The following is an 18,124-nucleotide window of genomic DNA, read 5'->3' as shown; positions in this document are numbered from 1 at the left end:
AAAAAAAGAAAAAGAAAAAGAAAGGACTAACTATATTGAATATTTTGCATTCACAGAGAATTATGATTCATGATATTCCTTACTTCATTTTGTTCGTTATCTGGCTTCTGAAAAGTAGGCATGCTGCTGCCTCAGTAATATTTACAGCACATGGTAAACCTGATTTCTCTGTGATCAAAATCCTTCAATTTTTATTTGCTTGTTTGTTTTTAAGCACAACATTGCTCTTCAGTTAAGCTGCATAATAAAAGCATGTATAATAATAGCAACTTCTTGGTTGTGTTCTTTAAACCACTGACATTTAGAAAATTAATCTAAAATATCAAAATGTTTTTATAGACTGTTTTCAATAATAGTAGATGGTCACAGTTTCACTCCTAGCTAGTATTTCTAGAGTGGGTATTTTTTTTCCTAGAAAGACTTTGTAAGGGTTAATTAGAGATATATTAACTAGAAAATTATATCAAATTAAATATGTGCTTAAATGCCTTGAAAGTAAGCTATAATTCATTAAGAAGTGATTGTTATTATTGTCCAGTAAGTCTCTTGATGAAGGAGAAATGAAAACTGTGGAATCTGGGTATATGACAATTGTAAGGTGCTTTATTTACACATACATGTACCAGCCAAAGGCCATGGGTGATCAGATGGCTTCTAGAGCATGTCCTCAGTCTACCACAGGGTTTTAGATGACAAAAGGAAATTTTGCCCCAAGAATTTTTTCTGATCATGAACACTGACCCAGAATAAACTCTCAGGTTGTTCACTTAGAACTTTGCATGACAAAACTAGATTAAAAAATATTTTTCCAAGGTTGTGCATTTTGCTCGCTTGATCAGGAAAAATAACAGACTGTGTAAAAGTGATCATTTCTTGAAACACAGCATGAGTATTTTCATCATCTGTAAAAGCAGCGAGATCAATAGCTAATTACCTCATGAGGCAGTTGGGAAAACTGCCTAACGACTCTCTGTAAAGGGCTACTGATCAGTTAAAGAGAGATCAAATTCTGTTCTTATTTAAGATGCGTCAACGCCTCAATATGATGGTGTGCTAGACACCTCCCCCGGGCAATGAAAACAGGGGTTAAGAAGTAACACTTCAGTGTGGTCTTGCACAACTTCATGAAAGGTGCGAAGCATGAGGCATGTAGGTGTTGTTTAATCCACACTCCAGTGGATTAACCATTATGTAGCCTGTCTGGGCTGCTGCTGATAAAGCTGCTGTGAGTTACTCCTCAGGCTGCTATCATATTTTCATTCTTTTGCCAGAACTTACCTTTAAATGATTTTTTGGAATTATTCCAGATATATCACAGTGTAATGCACAGAAGAATTGGAAACAAAGCATTTATCGAACTACATGGTTTATATACTACTTTGTGTCCACTAACTAAAAGAATCATTACTTATCTGCTAAAAAATTTTTAGTATGGTTTGTATGCTATATATACAGCAGAGTAAGACATTATTTGAAAAAAATGAAGCTTGGGTTTCTAAAATATCAAAATATTTATATATATCATATTTATATATGTTTTGAATTTCTTCTCTTCATTCTTTGAAATTATGTTTTATATTTCCAGTTGAATCATTATGCTAAATCCTCCTTGGCACACAAACTCATATCTTTTTACAAGTCAGTTGGCTGCTTTATAGTGCATCACTGTATTTGGAAAACCACAGCTGGTAAGAACTGGCACATCATGGAAAAATACAGAGCATATTAGATATTTTAAGTTCTGAAGTGGGCAGTTGGGGAAAGACAGTGGTGAATGCTTGTCAAACAAAAAGTGCATATGCAGAAATTACTCTGTGCCAAGAAACTCTGGATACCTCAAGAATGCTGCCTGCAGACTGTACTTTAAACTCCTCCTAATAAAGCAGTCTGAAATACAGTCACATCTGAAGAAAGGTCTCACCTCGGCATGCAGTGATCATACTTCTGCCCTCTGTTCAACTAAAGTCACTGTGAAAGCTTCAGGGCACTTCCAAGGCTTGTGGCACACTTAAGGGCACATTCCACGTGTACTGGTGGGCACTGATTAATAGTCTCAGTGCATTTCATAACAGATGGACATTGCAGCACGTAACATCGAACAGGAGATGCGGTGGAGTTACCAGCGCATCGAAAACCTGAAACAAGTGACAAAGCAAAAAATGAGCCAAAGTCTGGTCAGAAGCTTAAAAGCTGAAACAAAGAAGGTAGGTATTAGGTCTGCATTGTAAGAAATCAGTATCCTCTGTTGCTATTTCTTGGTGACAATTATCTGTTGAGCCACGCTTGGAACAGAGGTCTGAAAATATAAAATGTGATGGAAAAAAAAAAATACCATCTATAATGCTGGCTGTCAATACTTCTAGTCCTGTTTTTCCTACAGCCAGCAGTGACACTACCATCTCCAGATGGCAAAAGTCATGACTCTAGCAATGCAGTCTAGAAATACTGTGCTGGTTGCATCTATGCGAGAAGTATTATAAGACCAAGGGCTCCATTAATTTATTGTTTCTGGAGAAGACAGCTTCATTCGCACTACGCCAGACACTAACCCTGCAGACCCACACAAGGACACATTGTCATTGTAACACCTGGACTTCAGCCTCCTTCCCCAGCAAACATAAGGTTTGAAGCCACCAGGATTTATGATGATGCCTCAATGAATTTTGGGCTGAGTTTATTTTAAAAAGAGCTCTCTGTCATTGCTAAGCAGTAAAGTAAAATTTCATTACTATTAACGGTAAATTGCAGTGTGCCCAGGTGGCCAAGAAGACCAATAGTATCCTGGCTTGTATCAGAAATAGTGTGGCTAACAGGACTAGGAAAGCGATCATCCCTTTGTACTCAGCACTGGTGAGACCTCACCTCAAATACTGTGTTCAGTTTTCGGCCCCTCACAACAAGAAAGACATGGAGGTGCTGGAGCGTGTCCAGAGAAGGGGAATGAAGCTGGTGAGGGGCCTGGAGCACAAGTCTTATGAGGAGCAGCTGAGGGAATTGGGGCTGTTTAGTCTGGAGGAGAGGAGGCTGAGGGGAGACCTTATTGCTCTCTACAACTGCCTGAAGGGGGGTTGTGGTGAGGTGGGTGCTGGTCTCTTCTGTCAGGTGGCTGGTGATAGGACGAGAGGAAATGGCCTCAAGTTGCAGCAGGGGAGGTTTAGGCTGGATATTAGGAAAAATTTCTTTACTGAAAGGGTTGTCAGGCATTGGAATAGGCTGCCCAGGGAAGTGGTGGAGTCACCATCCCTGGAGGTATTTAAAAGATGCGTAGACGTGGCGCTTAGGTACATGGTTCAGTGGTGGACTTGGTAGTGTTAGGTTAATGTTTGGACTCAATGATCTTAAGGGTCTTTTCCAACCTAAATGATTCTATGATCTCATTTAAATTTATATATTTACAAAATATACCAGCCTCCATCTGAACTAGTTTTCTGGATTCCTATTCTAGTCAACAGAAATCTAGCTGATTCATTCAGTGAGTTTTAGGGCACAATTCATCTGCCCAAATGCAGGCACCTACCTTAGGATGATGTGAAGTATATTTTAAACAGCAATGGCTAGATTTTTTTATTTGGTAAAAAAAAAAAAAAAAAAGAAAAGAACATAGAGCATCTAGAACACTTGCATGTGCCCATGTTATATTCCTTATATTGTCACCTGAATCCCATCCTAAAGGACCAATACATTTCAAGTACAGATTAGAATACTTTATGGACATCCACAGGTAGAAAAAATACTACTTTACATAACTTCATGCTTTAGGTCATAAGCCAACCACTTAGGGGCAAGTAATGGCCTCCAAAGAAACAATATCCTTAACTGCCTCTGACAGAGCTTGAACAGCTTTTTACAGACACCAGGGTAAGGACACTGGGCCAGCTGTATAGATACAGTCACATTTTGTCCTGTTGACTGCACAGAGCATTTTAATATGGAAAGCCATTCCTTCAATGGAAAAGGCCCTGAAAATAGAAACGTTCATGTGGACCATTCATTTTTAGAACAGTTAATCATAATTGATCCTTACACAATGAATACTAAATAAGAGTTATTATTAATAATGAATAATAAGAATGAATTATAATGGTGTGTTTATTAGGCTATCAATAATTAACAGGGATTTGCCATTTATTGTAAATACTATTGCCGTTTCTGTTGCAGCTTTGGATGGCGCAATTTATATGGTAATTTTATATGAAACAGGGCCAATTACAGCATGGCTATTACAATAGAGTAGAAGCAAATGATGACTTTATCAGTTTTGTTAACTTTTCCATTTTATTCATTGTTAGCACAGCCTGCATTGTAAACATGATGTAGTGAAAGGAATAAAGAAGTTTTGTGCAAGTCTAATAACTTTGGCTAGGAACTTAACTTCCCCCAGGCAATCACCGGCAGAAATACAATGGGGCAGAAATAAAGGCAGGCAGGTCAGCATTAGGATGGAGCAGAAGAAAGTGTATCAGGCTTTGTTAACTATAAAAACCTGCTGAAAGTGCCACTGAAAGGAAGGAGAGGCAGAGTAACATCACTAAAGAGAATAACAGCAGCCGTGACAACAGAGGGACAGAGCAGGGCAGGATCCCTCCATATGATCCAATCATTTAGGTAACGCCAGGGCTGGATTTAACAGCGGCGTGGCTGGAGATAGGCACATCCACAGCCTCACACCCCCTACAGCACATGTCGGGGGGTGTAGGACAGTGATAGCGTGTATCTTTTTAGCTTGTTGATTCAGAGCCTGTTTGAGCTTGTGGTGTGAACAGAAATATAAAATTATCAGACTATGGGAAAAGCTAACCAGAAGGACACACTTGATGACTTTCAGAGCAGGAAAATTCAGCATAACCACCTTGTATTGGAGTATAGCTTCCATTAAAGTCCAAGTCTGTATTTTTCTGGAGAAATAGTCTGCAATATATGCTCACTACTCCTTTGGAAAACAAAAATAGTTTTCCTTGTAACAGTGAAGACCTTGCATTTCAACCATACCTATGAAAAAAAATTTCTTGAATCAACATATACAGGAATTATATTGACTGGCATAAAAACCCCATACTAAAAGCCTGAAATATGATTTTAAAATAAAGGACTTGGAAATATTTAAACATTCCAAAGGTTGGGAAATTTGCCGTGCACATCAGTAATCTGTCTGAATGTAAATATTACAGACTGCAGCTACTTTCAAGGGAAAAGCATTTCCAATACGTGTTCCAAACATAATAATTTGTGAATTAAATTGAAGATATATGATAGAGATAAGCAGGTAGAACACACATGACCTAGTTAAAAAAAAAAAAAGTTTGAATTTTTAATCATTGTATTACTTCAAGAGAATTGCCACTAATCTGTCCACAGCATTTAACGAACTCTTGAAAATTTTAGGAAACAAAGCCCATCTTTTAAAATATTTAAAGTAATTCAACAATCTTGTCAGAACCTGCAACTTTGATATTAATAATGAGCGTTTTCAGAACTGCCTTAGATGAACCTGCATGGCACACAGATGGCAAGTCATTTACATGAGAAAAAATGAGAACTGGCCCATCTATGGATCCCTAGAGGGTGCCATGACCCATTAGCAGAGGAAAGACGACCTTTACTGAATAATAATTGAGAACTATTACTAAGATAATTACAAAACCAATTGACTGCCAGAAGGCCTAGACCTTGGATCCTCAATTTTTACAGCAACTGCTCATGATCTGCACAGAAGAAAAAATGTGCTTAGGGTTCACAAACACCATAACCTCAACAGCTGCCTGCCATCTAAAGATAATGATCTGGTATTAATTAATTTGAACAGTGCAGTCATTGCAGAGGTAGACTGCATCACAAATCAGACACTTAACATAACCTGAAGTTATCATGTTTTTGTCCAGCCTGTATTAACAAGCAGAATAGTATAAGGTAAATTAAGCTGTTGCAGGTCACAACATGAAAATGAATTAACTTAATTCTCTTTAACAGGGAGCATGATTGCAACTCTGCACTGGCTGTTGTACTGGTAACCACAATAAAAGCTCTTCTTAAAAGTGTTTTCCAAATGCTCCTACCACAACATTTTCTAATGCATACACCTTCAAAAGCTTTTTCAGATTCCTTCCTTTACAGGAAGGAGGAGAGAGAAGTTGTTGGCCTTTGAAGGAGAACTTTTTCACATGTGGGTGATGTTGTTGTTTGTTTGTTTTCCAAAGAGGAGTTTCTGGGAACAAAACTATTAAAAGGTATCTGTTGTGAGATACCACTAATCCTCTGTGGGTGAAATCCCAGACAGCACTAAAAATCAATGAAAAATTTCCCTGAGCTTCTCCCATGTCTTCTGCAGGGATATGACGTATAAGAAATACAGCCGGGATGCCGTATGTGTTGCTGACTGGATTTCCAAAATTATCCTTCCTTACACGTTAAGGATATTTTGAAGAAGATTTCAAAAGCAGAATGATTTAACAACTTAGTGCCAAGTTTCACACCTGGGAACTGATATTTAGGAATGTAGAACATCAGAAATACCCGGCACTCTAAAAAATCATAGCTAGCCTTCCTCCTTAAGAAGGAAAGAGCTGAAATTACTGTGACAAAATGCTTTGGATAAAATGTTCTTTCACCTAAAACCTGCTTCTTGGTTTTTAACTCCACTACTGAGTCCCATAGTTGGGATTCTTTGAGGAGTCTCCACTAAAAGGAGTGTTACAGGTAGTCATTCTTCAAGGGAGACAATTTAAGTCGCAGCATGAAATTTATACAAAATTCAATTCACATTTGAGACCTGTAGTAAAAAAGAGCTGCCAACACTGACAGAACACTTGTTCTGCATGACAGAAATGTTAATAGAGACAATTTCTTACCCAAGAAGAACCTATATAATAGGATGTGGTGGAAAGAGGAGATAATGCATTCAATTTACAACAAGATGCACAAGCTAGGATTCAAATTCATGAAGAGTTTAAAAAATTAACAGCATTCTCAGGTGAACTATCTACGCCTAAATTCAAACGTGCAAGCCAACTGGGACCTGAGGACACTGTGACTCTTGCACTGAACCTCAGGCATCCCACCAGCTGGTAGGTCAAACCCACAGAATGGATTGGGTTGGGCTTGAAGGTTTAGATCAGTCAGGATTGACGGGTTAATTTTTTTTTTACAATTCTGCATTACAAGGGGAAGTTTCTGGGGGGAACTAAAGCACCGTTGGCCTTTCTGTGGGAAATCCCTCCTCTTCCCATTGTCCTGGTTGTTAACAAAATCTAGATCAGAAGCAATGAGAGCATGGAGGTAGGGCTGTTAGCAATATTGACCATGAAAAGGTCTTCACAGATAGACAGGAGTTGGGAAAAGCCAATTGTCAACAATCTGTCCATGTTCAAGCTTGGAGTATACAAAACGTTGCATTCTCAACACCTGTCTTAATAGCTTAGACAGGAAAGTTTTATGCTGGTATACTTCATTCGTTTATAAAGACCATAGCTTAGAAGACAGCATAATTTTCTTAAGTATCTTTAACAATTTATTCCAGTAACAGTCTACAGTCACAGTTATTTATCATATTTTTCTCCCAACCTGATATTAATAAAATCTGAAAAAAATAATGAATGACTATATCTTGTGGGAGAAAGAACTTCAGTAGCAATCAGAAACAGGCAGAAGATAAATACCCAATGAGACAAACTGAATCAGAACAAAAAAATGCTTGAAAGAGTGGAATCACTTGCACTTTGGTAGTAAGAGCTGAGGAAGATGAATACAGCAAGGCATAACGAGGAAGAGTGGGGATTCGGGCAGAGTAGGGGCACACATTTTTGTATTAAATCAGTGATGCAACAGTAGCTAAAACTCCTCTGAGAAAATAATTCTCTAAGTTTCTCGATATGACATTTTGGACGTGGCTAGTGTACGGCTTAACCCTACACCACCAATTTTCCTGGACACTCTCGCTGTCGTACATCTGATACAATCTCAGTGCAATTTCTGACTTGCTCAGACAGAATATGGAAAATTTAAATCAAAATATGCACAGTGTCCTTGGAATCACGGAAGCATATTGCTCCAGGAGCAGAGCTATTGCAACTGTATGGCAGTGCCTTCTACCCAGTGTTTGGTGGGGAATCTATCCATAAGGATTCACACTGAAGACAATCCATTCTTTGTGGATTACACCTTTGGGCTGTAATGCATCCTAGGAAAGTTTTCTTTTTAAAATTTTCTGGCAATCACCCTATTTCCATCAATAATCCCTGCAATATAGCATGTTTTCAAGCAGTCTTTCCTCAAGAGATTTAAGCTGTAGGATGGCACTTATGCAGCTTTTGACTATTGTAATTGTAGTAGAAATCAGCAAAATTGGATGCTGCTCTGTCATCCTTGACTGGGCTTCTCGTCCTAATCAGGAGTTGGAAATTGCACATTCAGATGGATTCAGAGACATATAGTATGTGACAATTCAGCAAGCAGTAAAAAACATTGTTTTGAATTCTTAAAGGTTAGTGATGCAAGCTGCAGTGACTAAAATTTTTTTGAGCCCTGAAAGAAAACCACTTAGGTATAGGAAACAAACACATTCCAGTAATGTAATCTATATTTTCATACATTTAAGGCCAGGAGAAGAGATTAGTTCATCTACGCTGAGTCTTTGTTTCACAGATACTTACATTCAATGCAATTACCTCTGATATTGAGCCCCCATAACTTGTGTTCAGCCAAAAAATAACTTTCAGAAAGCAGATAGACTGTATCTGAAAGCCTCCAGAGATGACGTCTACCATTTTCTACTGCAATGTAGTCTGCCTTAAAGTTTATTTACCATCTCTGTGAAACAGAGAGAAAAAAGCAACAGCATGTGCTTTATTTCTAATTTGAAATTGCCTTGCTTTAGCTCCCAGCTACTGGTTCTTGCTATATGTTTCTTTAGTAGATTAAAGAACCCTGTAGTATTTCATATTTTCTTTGCAGAAAGGTGTTTATACAGGTTTAACTTTCTTTTTTATAAGCTCAACAGAAATCTCCCATTGGAATGTATTTTCTCTGCCCACCAAAACCTTCTTATACCTCTACTTTGTACATATCCTTTTTTTTTTATTTTTCTCTGAAGCACAGATAGCGGGAATATTCCCCATATTCTGCTACTCATCTGTAACAGTTAGAGACTTTAAAATCACCACACTACTTTAAATTCTGTTCCTATCCAGAACCTTAGTGGAATCTTTACCATAATGAAAACTGAGCAAATTTTGCCATTGAAATCATGAGGGAAAAGAGATGAGGCATTAAATGCAAGCAAATGTACGGAAGGAAGCCAAAATAATAGGTCAGATTATAGGCTATCTGGCAGAGTGAGCTGTATAAGCAGCCCACACATTACAATTTTTTTCCATAGTACTGGAAAAAACATTGACTTCTTACATAAAAAGCATATATAGATTTCCAACAAATCATATTTTGGAAAGGTCTGGAAAGGGAGGAGAAAAAAGACAACTCAGTTTAACTTATTACAGCAATGATGGAACTTTGGGTTTGCATTTGCTGTTATAGTAATGATGGTAACTTTCTAATATCCCAAGCATTGAATGGATGACCAAATAAATATACTGTTCCCCAACAGCCTGATATAGACTTTGATGGTGACCATGGTACTGGCAATCAATTAATCATTTACTAATACTGATTAAAAACATGAACAGTTCAGCTTTTCTTCCTGCTAGTCACCATAAATAGTTAAAATGTAAAATCACTGGGAGGAAAGGTAGGGAATTCACAGAAGTGGAACAAATTCAGAAGCTTATGAAATCACAGCTTAATTTTCATGGAATACAGCCAAGTAAATAAAAATCATATAAACACGAAAAACAATGCAGTTTACAAATCTTGTTAGCTATGAATATGTTTACATGTTTGTGAAGATGACCTTGGTTTGTACGACACAAACTGGGCACCAGATGGACAACAGCCTAAGGGAAATACTTTTTTCTTCCAAAGTACCAATATTCAAGTTAATTTTTGTACTTTCATCCTCTTGTTCTCCTTCTTATGAATTTATACTAGCATAAGTTTTCCTTTATTTTTCATAATCACCTTCTTCCTTGAGCATCCTTTTGCTCATTGGTTTGTTCTATTGGTCTCTATCTGTGCAACGATCTGCGTTTCTATGTTTTCCATGGATTTATTATTCTCACGAGCATCAGCTTTAGTTCTGCAACTTTCATGCTTCAATTCTGCTACAAATCTTAAATATGTCTATATATTTCTTATGGCTTACCAGTCACAGTCCACAATTTTAATTCTGAGCTTATCAAAAATAAAGTGATGTGTGACATGCAAATGTGTTACTTATAAAATATTTTTAAAAGATCCTTAGTCTATTTTTATAACCTATAACTGCACTTGTAGCTAAGCACAGCTGTCCATCAAAGACTTAAACGCTTTTTTTGTATTCCTAGCACTGCCAATAATATAATTGTTTAAGTGAAAGCGAACTGGGTCAAATCTAGTATGTCCCCAAATCTGACTCAGATTAAACAAACAAACAAACAAAACCATAAGAATTAGGGATCACTTCAGGCTGTATTCAGAACACAATCAAAGTTCAGATAACATTACCTCAGAGTCAATCTGCTGCTATGAAGTGCTTTATTTGGTGAAAATCATTTTCTGCACATCCAAATACACAGAGTCTATGTAAGTGTAGCCCAAGTATCTTTTATAAGCTAGTAACAACTGGGAGAAGCTGAAGGTGAGGAAATGAAAGGTTTAGCAATAGCATAGATACGATATGAAATATACCCTTTCATTAAAATAATAAAATCATGTTCAGAGAAAAAACATACTGAAAAAAAGATGGCTAAAAAGGCAACAGGAGCTTTGGCAATGTCAAGTAATGTGCAAATTTAATTTGTTCATTTGTTCAGGTGTACAGTAAAAGAAAGATCACCATGCCAACCCTAGGGCAACTGCCTCATTCTTCTCAGGGTGCTTTGGAAACCTGTTTCCATGAAGAAACTGTGACTTGCTTTGTCATTGGAATTTTTATGCCTTTGCTGTATAAAAAATACCGATTTTAGTGATTGTTCATATGACAGTCTGAGCTTTTTGAAATCAATCTTTTCTTATGAAATCCAATAACAGCTTTCCCCAGTGGGCATATTTAATTTTACGAAATCTCACTTCAGTTGAAGCTTATTTCTGTCCACATACAAAGCCTAACAAAGACAAATTTCTTATTTTGTGTTCTGATTTGTGTATTGAGACCATGTCTCTCCTTTGACAAAAGTGAAAACAGGAGTATGTCAGTAAGTCCTTTTTTTTTCTTTTTTTTTTTTCATTAAATTGACCCCAAAACTGCCCAAGCACTACAACAGCCTGTAGAGATTCAGTCAATAAAACCTGAATTAAACAGTTAATTTGTGTTAAGTACTGAGAAAAAAAGTATATATTTCAAAAACACTGATACAAAGCACCTGCAAACCCCTATGCTTTTGTTGTTTGTTTGCACTTCCACAGAGAGTATTCAAGTGCTGAGATGAGCTTCTGCACTTGCTCAGGGAAGAGCTCCCCTGCGTATATTCATGTTTCTGGGAAATAAAATACACATTCACATAGTGGTGGACCTACCAAGGCTGAGTAACCTGCACTCAACGGTTGGAGAGCCACGGGTCTGTACTATAAACATGGAGAAACCACTGGCAATTAATGTCTGTCTTTAGGCAATAGCCGAGGCAAATATAACCTTGTATCATCGTACCTCCCAGGTATTGTAACAGCAAAAGGAATCACCTACCACTGGCTCACAGTGCAATGGGTTCCCGCCTCTTTCTGCTTTCCCCTGCCTTCTGCACCACTGAACAGCCCTGAGTTAAGGCTGATAATGCCAGAGCTTGCTTTTCCCCTGGGAGACCCCTAGTTTAAAAATGATGAAGCTAGTCTTTGTTCAGTTTATGGCAAAAAGAGACATCAATAGGGTGCAATACCTCCAACAACTATAAAAAGCAATAATTAGCTGGTTTTATTTGCATTTCAAATTGTATGTATTGGATCAGGCCGTGGTATTGGTTAACATTTGGTTTCTGTAAGAAAGCAGTAGGAAGGTAGTTAGTATTGATTGATTTTTTTTCAGTAACTTCTCATTTCACAGTTTCTGAGCATGAAATCAAGCCATTACACCAAAGAAAGGATCTGGCGATAAAACCCACTTAAAACAGCCTTCTGTCTTATACAAGTAACTGTTGAAATTAATTACAATAAACCACCCAACTTTTGACAGAACAAGTTGGTGGCCTCTCGAATTCTGGTTCTAGCATGCACAATGAAAAGCAGATTTCAGAGACTTGCTCTGCTGCTTGGAAACAGCAGTCAGTCCCTAGTACCAACATGAGGTATAAAGCACCAGGCTTGACGCTCTTATGATGGGATTTAAAATGAAAGAAAAACTCTTAGGTACTTCTGGTTGCTATGAAACCATTGACATTTTCTGTTGGAAAGTAATTTGTCCTTAGTATAGTACTAAATTAGAAAGTAAGTAAATGGTATGTCTGCAATATTGAGGACACTAATTACTTTTGAATGGAAGATAACATTACGTGAGCAGACCACTTTATGCTAGTCATGACTGGAAAATCTTAATGTTCCATCTCCTATAGCATGATATCAGTACTGACTTTAAGATGGCCACTCTGGGGCAGGAAATCCATGTGTGTAAAGCTGCCTACCTTGCACCCATGCCATTTTTCAGCAAATGAGAATCTGGCGCAGAAATGTTATTAAGCACCACCACGTAAATTAGGCGGTAGTGAAACAAAGACTTCAATGAACTTCCAAGCACCCAGCTAGGTGAGATTGTGAGGTTTCTCAGAAATATTTTGCATCCACTATTGTTCGCTACTTCACCGTAGAAAAGGAGCAGGCTGACAGGTAAATAAGGGCAGGAAGCTGAGCAGAGCCATCAGTTCAGACAGGAGTGTTTCTGAGGCTAAGCTAAGGAAGCTTCATTCCAAATACACCCTAAACCCAATATCATTAGCATAGAAATGGCTTTCCAAAAGAATCTTGAGAGTCCAGCATGAGTACAATCATTTTCTTAACAACAGTATATTTTATTTGCATATTCCTCTATAAGAAGCTAATAACTTCCATTACAACTAGCAGTTCAGGTCACAGACCTGAGCGTAAGAATGATCCTTTCCCCAAATTAGTTATTGGCTGCGTGGGTCTCAGAGCAAAATCACGTGATAGAGGTAACCAGGATAAACAATTAGATAACTAAGATTTCCTGTGAGCAACAGGGCGGCAAGATGTGTTTGGACATTAGGAACTGCAAAGTTGAAGAATATTATTGGGTCATAAATATAACAGGACAGTGTGATTTTGAAAGCTTTCTTGCTTTTATATGAATAATAATGTAGTATGTTCTTTTGTATTTCTTTGTGCGTTGAATTTGGTGTGTATACTTCTACATGAATAATGCAATACAGCAAAATTGATGGCACAGTTCTTTTGTTAAAGCAGTTATGAAATGAGAAAACAAAATCTACAAGGAAAAGTTATGAAAAAAACAACATTTCTCTAACAATAAAAAGATGAAGTTGCCTGGCCATTTACATTTGTCTCCTGTGTCATGAATATTAGATCAGATTCTTTTTATTAATCCATTGATAGTTCCGTAAGGCAACTCATTTTTGATAAACTGTCAGGACTGCTGTAAATACAAAAAAGATTTATGAATTAATTTTCATATGTAAATGACAAAATCCTCTGACACATTTGAAATATCTGCCTTGCAGTTAAAATAGAGATATATGTGCATGCATGCACATGTATTAATTTAACATTCAGATCAGCCTATTCTTTTAGAACATAGTTTAAGGCCGACTGCCTTATTCTGTAAAAAAGAACAGTAAACTACAAAGATAATTGGCATTGAGGGCATATTACAAATGAAAGAAACAGACAATCTGTGATCTGCGAAGTGTCCTGGACTAAAGGTGTAGTGGGTTTTAGTTCAAAAGCATTTTTGTTTTCAAGTATCAATGGGTTGCATACACGCCAGTGTGCTGTCAAAACACAGATATCTACAACTCATTACTATTATTACTTGAATTGCCTTTTTTTAGCTACAAGTCCCAGTTGTGAACCTATTAGCCTAAACAGCACAAAAAGCATAAGTTCTAAATAAGCCTACATTTGAAGCATACGTGGATAATTCACCACAGCCCTGAGTATCTGTGTAAAGCCAAAAGTACCTCTAAGCTCCACATTTTTTGGCAGCAGTAAATCACAGAGCTGGTTCAACCCCATCTCTTTTCCTTTGCCAGTGAGACAGGGACTGCAATGGGCCTGCCAGGACTGTCACTGCTATACAGCCAGCACGTGCTGGAAAGGCAATGAGCTGCAATCAAATTTTTCTTCATTTCCCTTGTACCACAGCGGTGACCCAAGTACCAGTGCATCCATGCTAAAATTCCAGAAGTGCAGCATCTCCCTCTTGCTCTGTATCTTTTAGTCATTTTACAAGGAAAGTCAGAATCATTCTTCTTATTTTACAGATGGGAAAACCAAGGTACAAAAACATGTAGTGACTTGCTCCAGAAGGATAAATGTCTTCTTTTTTAATAGACCATTAGCTTATATAACACAAGTTTGCATAGCCCCTTGACATGAGCATTTTTAGGTTCTACAAGTGAAAGACAGAATTAACCAGTTCATTGCTAGACAGAAAATGGGGCAGATACAATACCCATGACGTTTAGTTCTGGGTTATCTTCTTCCAATCAATTTATCTGTGTGGCACTTCGTCGTATGCTCTGTTTATGGTGTGCTATTTGATGTAGTGTGTAAGCTCCCTGGAGTAGGGGCTGTAAAGTACAGTACCATCCACAGTAGCTAGTGATTAACTCATAAGAATCACAGATTTAAAAAAAATATGCAATATCCTGTGAGAAGAAATAAAACAGATTGAACTTCATAATCTGCTGTGTTCTTAATCCTCATCACCTGGGACCTGAATAACTTCCAAAGCACAGGAAGCAATTTAGCTACCCTTTCTGATCTGTGGTGCATCTTCACATTCTCTACACAAGGACACACTTTGTGCCACGAAGTATTTTGTTCTGACAAGTGTTTTGATTCAGTTCTAACATACCTATAACCTGTTGCTTAATGTAGAAGGGTCAGGTTGAAGGCCAGCATGGTAATGGGATTTGTAATTCTTAAAGGATGTTATTCCATAGTATGAAACTGAGCTTCACAATCCTCCTGCTTAGCAACGTGCAGTCATATACTAGAAAGTCTAGTAACAGGCTGATGTAACCCAACTTGATCTGCACTAATTCTGGGGTTACACTTATTGATGTAATAGCTATGTATTCTTTAAATAACAGCATAACAACCCTGTTATGTTCTGCTGAAGATCAGAAATACTCTTGTAAATGAAGAGAAAGCAATAGATACACTTAATGAAAAATTTTCTTAAATAAGCAAGCCGACATAAAAACTAATATTTGAGGTAGACTTTTTCCCATTCAAATACAGAGTTTAGTTATACTAATTAAATTCACATAGACTTCTTTTCTATAGTAACTTGAAATTTTATAGTAACTTGGCCATATCCTGAAGCCAGACTAGAAATCTATCAATAAATGCATTTGTCATGTGTTTAAAAAATACACACCCCAAGCTTATTTGTATTACACTAATGCCTTTTAAGGTTATACAGAAGTGTGGCATGTGTAGGCAGACATATCGACAATACATGTCTGGGAGCATTAAAAAAAAATAAGGGAAAAGATAAGTACAGAAAAGGATTTTGTACACCCAAGTTCATGCAGCATGTCAGGGAGCTGATCTGTCCTCCACTATCCTATACAATGAACCATCTCTTAGTACTAACAATACAAACAAGTATATCATTATGACTTCTCATTGTAGTCTCACAGAGACTTTGCCAACTGTGATATCACAGTCTTTTGATCTGAAATATATTAGCTTACTTTCTTTCAGTTGTAAAGCATGCTTTACTGACATTATATATCTCCTTTTTATTTATTTACCTCATTATTCATTTACGTATGTTACTATTTTTCATGTTAGTTTGACTTACATTAATAATTTTACTATAAAATTGTTCAACCCCATTGCACCAAACCCTTCCTGTCAAAACCTACTCTTGCAGTTGATTTTGAAAACTGGGTAAGAAAATGTTAGTCCAAGTCAAAACACTCCATAATGTAAAAGACATTAAAACCTAGTAGAGAATATGCTAGCTTAATTGTTTGGCCAAGATGGTGAGGTTTGCAAAATCATAACCTCTTAACAGATATTAATAAGGAAAACCACCAATACATGCAACAAATAATAAAATACATATTGATACATCAGTGGCTTTGCGTTATCAGAAAAAATGCTACAGGTTTATAAGGAAAAAAGAATTATGAGAAAAAATAGAAAAGCTATATCCAATTAAAAATATTTTGAGTAAATCTTAGGGTTTTTTTTTTTCATAGGACTGAAATATTTCTGTTAGCAGCCAACCAAGAAATCAGCCACATATTTTGTTGATGTCAGTGAAACTATTTGGGCTATCTTCTGGTTTAGTCAACCTCAGAATGTGGCCCACCATCAACTTCAGCAGGACTCTGACAATATATTTCACAGGTGATTAAACTCAACATGTGCAATATCCTTAGGACATTATATTACCTGCAAGCAATGTCTAAGAGATGGAAGAGGAAAAAGTAAAGGCTCTAATAAGAGCTGAGCAGAGTGAGCATTCACTACATCTCACTTAAGAAAGTAGTTTCATTCTGTGTTTCACTTCAATGTTAAGAAGCACACAAAAAAGCACATTGCTGCGTTACAAAATGTATCCGTCCTCTGTTCATAACGTTATTTCTTTTGATGCTGAAGGAGCTCTAAAAGGAGCACAGAGATAGAAGGGGGCTGAGAGAGCTAGAACACTTCTATTAACCTATTAAGTCACAGCCCCTGAGGGCTTGTTCATCATGGTGCCTATCAAAGTGTCAGTCTTTTCTATTACCTTTTCCTTCACATGTCTGTCTATCATCGTCATGCTCTTCTAGCAGGATTATCCATCATTTTGGGTGAAGCCAAATCATTCATTTTCATGGCTGTCTCTGTTAGTGAGTCAGGAAGGAAAAAAAGTGTTCTATTCAACAAAAGAAAAATGATGGAATTGCCCTCTTAATCATTTTCTTTTATTACTTAATCCAAAAGGTTGGGAGGAGGCTCTGCAGTTTATTATACCAGCAGTCACCGACGCCATTATATTTCAGGGTGTAGCAATATGTCCTGCTTTTCAGCAGCTTATAAAACTAGCCATAAACATTAACTCCAGGCAAGAGTTTGTCATGCTGTACTATGGCTCTTGATTCAGAGCACTAGTTGACTTATATGATTAGTACTGTGGTACCCCTTCCAGGTTTCCAGTTCACACTTGAGGTAGGCTAAGATAACTAGAAATCACAATGGGTTGTTGTGATGAACTGCAGCCTTGTCCTCCTGGAGCTGCATGCTGCTGGACCAAGCGTGTACTAAGCTACTGTAGATTTTGCTAGAGATTTTACAAATGCCAGTTTTGCCTAAACATTAGGCTCAGAGCACCTTGATCTACACTATTATGTAGATCATTATTATGATATCCTCATCAGTTCTTTTTTTTCTATTAGTATAGTCATGTTGATGCTCTAATCACAAGAAACTGAGCTCCTATTGCCAGTATTCCTTCACTGATGAGCACTAAGTTTACATCTCTTCCTCACCTCTACATTGGCTGCCTATTTTCTTAAAAGCTTTAGCAACTTAACAACTTTGAGATCACTTCTCCCATGTTACCAGTTGGTAAAAACTGGCTGCACGTTCAGGTTTTATTAGCCATAGGTAGGCAAGCATGTTAAAACAGATTAAAAATAGCCATGGGTGAAATACTTAAAGTGGGGTGATAATTGCAGTTGCTGTAATCACAGGAAACAAGGAAGAAAACATCAGAAAAGTGTGACACAGTAAGGATAAACTCATCCTAAACTCAGCCTTGTGAATGCCTTGTAGCAGCATACTCTAGTACTGGGGCAAATACCTCCTTCTATCATGGTCTGACTGAAAGACTAAAGAAGTAAATGGGAATCAT

General features: G+C 37.3%; 1 protein-coding gene across 1 annotated transcript in view; it reads right to left on the bottom strand.

The window, feature by feature from the left end:
- Positions 1 to 2,074: 2,074 nt before the first annotated feature.
- Positions 2,075 to 18,124, bottom strand: part of NAALADL2 (N-acetylated alpha-linked acidic dipeptidase like 2) — a 644,640-nt gene continuing 628,590 nt past the window's right edge. Inside the window, exon 18 of the mRNA XM_075031410.1 lies at positions 2,075 to 2,135. The gene's annotated coding sequence lies outside the window, so the exon portion shown is untranslated. The remainder of the gene's footprint in view (positions 2,136 to 18,124) is intronic.

This window comes from Buteo buteo, chromosome 7 (assembly GCF_964188355.1).
Source record: "Buteo buteo chromosome 7, bButBut1.hap1.1, whole genome shotgun sequence".
NCBI classification, from domain to species: Eukaryota; Metazoa; Chordata; class Aves; order Accipitriformes; family Accipitridae; genus Buteo; species Buteo buteo.
Note: the sequence above shows the minus strand (reverse complement) of the source record. Positions and strands in the feature narration are given on the sequence as shown.